This window comes from Gossypium hirsutum, chromosome D01 (assembly GCF_007990345.1).
Source record: "Gossypium hirsutum isolate 1008001.06 chromosome D01, Gossypium_hirsutum_v2.1, whole genome shotgun sequence".
Taxonomy (NCBI): Eukaryota; Viridiplantae; Streptophyta; class Magnoliopsida; order Malvales; family Malvaceae; genus Gossypium; species Gossypium hirsutum.
The window spans coordinates 27,978,312-27,982,254 of record NC_053437.1 but is presented as its reverse complement, the minus strand read 5'-3'; positions in this window follow the sequence as shown (position 1 = coordinate 27,982,254).

The window sequence follows — 3,943 nt, the reverse complement described above, 5'->3', positions numbered from 1 at the left end:
GGTTGTTACACTTTGTATGTACTTCTTGGATTCTCAGTATCACTTAGCCAAATTAGTCAACATATGTTTCGATGCAACAAAAATATGCTATTTGTAACAAGTAGTTTTGTTGGTTGGTTAATTGGTCATATTTTATTGATGAAATGGGTTGGGTTGGTATTAGTGTAGATACAACAAAATAATTTAATTAGGTCTAATGTACTTATTCGATATAATAAGTATATTGTATCAGAATTTAGAAATTCTATGGCTCGAATCTTTAGTATTCTGTAATCTATTACCTGTGTTTATTATTTAGGCAGAATACCGTCACCCATTCTAACTAAGAAACTTAAAGGAATTTTCGAAACGGAAGAAGTAGGGGAAAGTGAGGAAGAAAGAAACATAGAAATAGAAACTATTTTCGAAGGGGCAGGGGATAACCAGAAATAGGGGACCAAAGAAAATACTTCTTGTTCCCTTTTTTAGGAGGAAAAGGTGGATCCGAGCAAAATTGATGAAATAGAAAAGCTACGAGTGACCGGAAAGAAAAAAAATAAAATAAAGGGTGAACTCCACTTTCGTTTTAAAGAGACATACTATAAAAATAGACCGGTTTATGGAACTTCTTGTCTAGATGGGAATCAAGAAATTTTGAAGTTAGAAATATTAAAAAAAAAGATGATAAATATTTATTATGGATTGAAAAACCTCTTGTGACACTTCTTTTTTATTCTAAACGAAGGAATTGACCTTTGCGACATATAAAAAATGACCGGTTTGAAAATTCTATAAAAAAATGAAATGTCACAATACTTTTTTTATACATGTCAAAGTGATGGAAAAGCAAAAAAAATATGTTTTACGTATCCATCCAGTTTAGCAACTTTTGGAGGAAATGGTACAAAAAAAATATTTTTTCACACTAGAAAAAATGTTTTATGATGAATTGTATACTGATTGGAGTTTTATCAATGAACTAAAAAGAAGAAATTTTAGTAAAGAGTTTATAAAAAGAGTCGAATCTTTAGATAAAGAATGTTTTTGGCATACTTGAAAAAAGGACTCGATTATCTAATAATGAAACTAAAAGAGAATACTGAAGAACAAATTTTATTTTATTTTATTAAATAAATAGAAATATTAAATTTAAATTAAGGCTCCATTAGAGAATTCAGACCAAGCATTAATCGAGAGCGATGAGGACGACAGAACTCGTGAATGTAGATGATTCTATTGAAATGAATCCTAATGATTTATCGAGGAGGATGGCGAAATAAACTAGAGACCACTGCATTTCTTTTTATTCTGATTCTGAGAGGTCATGGGTTAACCCGACATCTGAACTAGAGAAAGAGTATACATTCGCCCGCGAAAATTTGAGTTTAATTTTATTTGATTGTTCAATTTTTGTCGATTTGAATCTGATATGAATATGATAAAAAAACAAAATAAAGATTCGTTATAACATTATAACAAAACTAAGATAAGACATTGTCTAGAAATAGAATCTGTGTTTAATTCTTTATATATATCTAATATATCCAAACAAGGCAAAGCATCTTAAGGTTTGTTTCTTAGCTCGTTAGGTAGTTGTCCCATCTGGTTCCCCAAATTTCTTAAAGTTGTATTGTTCTTAACCATATATGCTTCCAATAGGTTCTTCAAACTATTTGAAGACTCGGCTAGTTGATTTTTTGCATTTGTTGATAAAAACCTGATAATTGATTTGAACGCTAAGGCATATAGGAATTACCTGGACCAGTCCATTGATTACTCTAGCAGAAATTAGGATGATTTCTCCATGAAGGGTTGTAATGATTGGATTGAGTACCTGAACCATTCCAATTTTGTTGTTGGTTTCCCACATAATAGATAGATTCTGGGTTTGATAGACAATCTTCAAATGTATGAGTATCTCCATAGAACACACATGCGATTTTCTCAAATTGACTTGATTATTGAGCTGTCATGTCAGTGTTGCAACCATTAATAGTAATATTTTTTAGCATGGAAGTCATAGTAGATACTGGAGCTACTAAAGACGTAATAGTGTCGACTTGATAACTTCTGCCACTCTTCTTCCTGTGGCTGCTCGGTTGGTCGACCAATGATAGTTGTTGCTTGAAATTCTTTTAAAAATCTCATATGTTGAAAGTTTTTAAGAGAGTATTCAATAAAACTATTATAATTTTGATTAAGTAAATAATTGAATATAAATAGAAAAAAGACTTGCAACATAATTGGGAACGTAATTCCCTTATTATTGTAAACTACTAAAGATAAAAAAATATTCCTAAAAAATCTTAGTTTATTATTCTAGGATTTATCTATCTAAATAACTTTAAAAAATATCTCAAAATATATGGGGCTTGAACATGTATTTCAACTTCCTCCCTCAAGTTGGTGCATATATATTAATCATGCCCAACTTGCTTACAAGAAAATCAAAGCTTGTCTTAGAGAGCCCTTTGGTGAGTACGCCAGCAATATGTTGTTTTGAAAGAACAAACGACATGTAATCTTGGCCTTCTTCAATCTTCTCCTTGATAAAGTGTATATTAATCTCAACAAGTTTAGTTTTGTCATGTTGGACTTGGTTGGGAGCAATGCTAATGGCAGCTTTGCTATCACAATACAACTTCATTGGTGAAGTTATTGGTTTCCTCAGCTCTTCCATAATTCTTTTTAACCACATCATTTAACAAATTCCTTGAGCTATTGATTTAAAATCAACCTTTTGCACTACTTCTTGCTACAATACTTTGTTTTTTTACTTCGCCAAGTCACAAGGTTTCCCAAAAAAATTGTAGTACCTTGATTAGATCTTTTATCTGTTATTGAGCCTGTTCAGTCTGTATTTGTATAAGCTTCAATTCCTCTTTGTTCAGATTTCTCGAAAACTAATCCCTTACTAGGTGAACTCTTCAAGTATCTAAGAATTTGAAACACTGCTTCTTCATGTTCCTCTATTGGAGAGTGCATAAATTGACCCGCCAAGTTTACTGCAAAACTATGTTTGGCCTACTATGTGATAAGTAGATTAACTTGCCAACTAATCTTTGGTACTATCCTTTATTAATTGATCTTCTTTCTTTATTTCTAATTTTACATTTGGATCAATTGGTGTGTCAGCTAGGCGGCAACCACTCATCAAGTGTCTTGTAAAAGATCAATCACATATTTTTTTCTTAGAGACCACAATACCTTTCTTTGATCGAGCAACTTCCATTCCAAGAAATTATTTTAAAGGAACCAAGTCTTTGATCTCATACTCCAATTCTAGATGCTCCTTGAGATGCCTTATTTCATCCACATCATCTCCTGTAAAAATGATATCATCGGAATAAACTATAATAACTGTTATTCTACCTCTTTATGAGTGTCGGTACAATATTGGGAAACACATAAATTTACACATTTTTACATACCCTTTTTAACTTAAAATCATACAATTTCGATAAAATTCTTGTCGAAAAAATAATTAATTTTTAAAAAATAATTAAAGTGCAGTTAAAATATGAACATGTTGAATTTTAGTTAATTTTATAATTAATGTTGATGAATTTTGGTTATTTTCGACAGATTTGCACAAAGGGCGAAAAATGGTCAGCAAACACTGCTAGAAGCGGAAAACCGAGAAGCAATTTGAAGTAACGAGGTGAACTAAATTTCAGCCTAAGACGGTCCAAAATTATATTTATTAATTCATACTATAATTAATTTTAATTTATATCTAATTTAGTTTGGGTTAATAAATTATTATTAATTAATTATGAAAAAGTGGTCCAGTTGAACTAAATCGAGTGAACTGAACCGACCAAGAAATGGACAGCCCAAAAACCATCCCAAGAGCTGACCCAAATCAGCTTATTAGCTGATTATTTAAGCTTGCAAAGAGGCCTTTGAAGACTTGTTTAAGTTGCATTCAAACCCCTCCAGAATTGGTGGCTTTATAGATTTG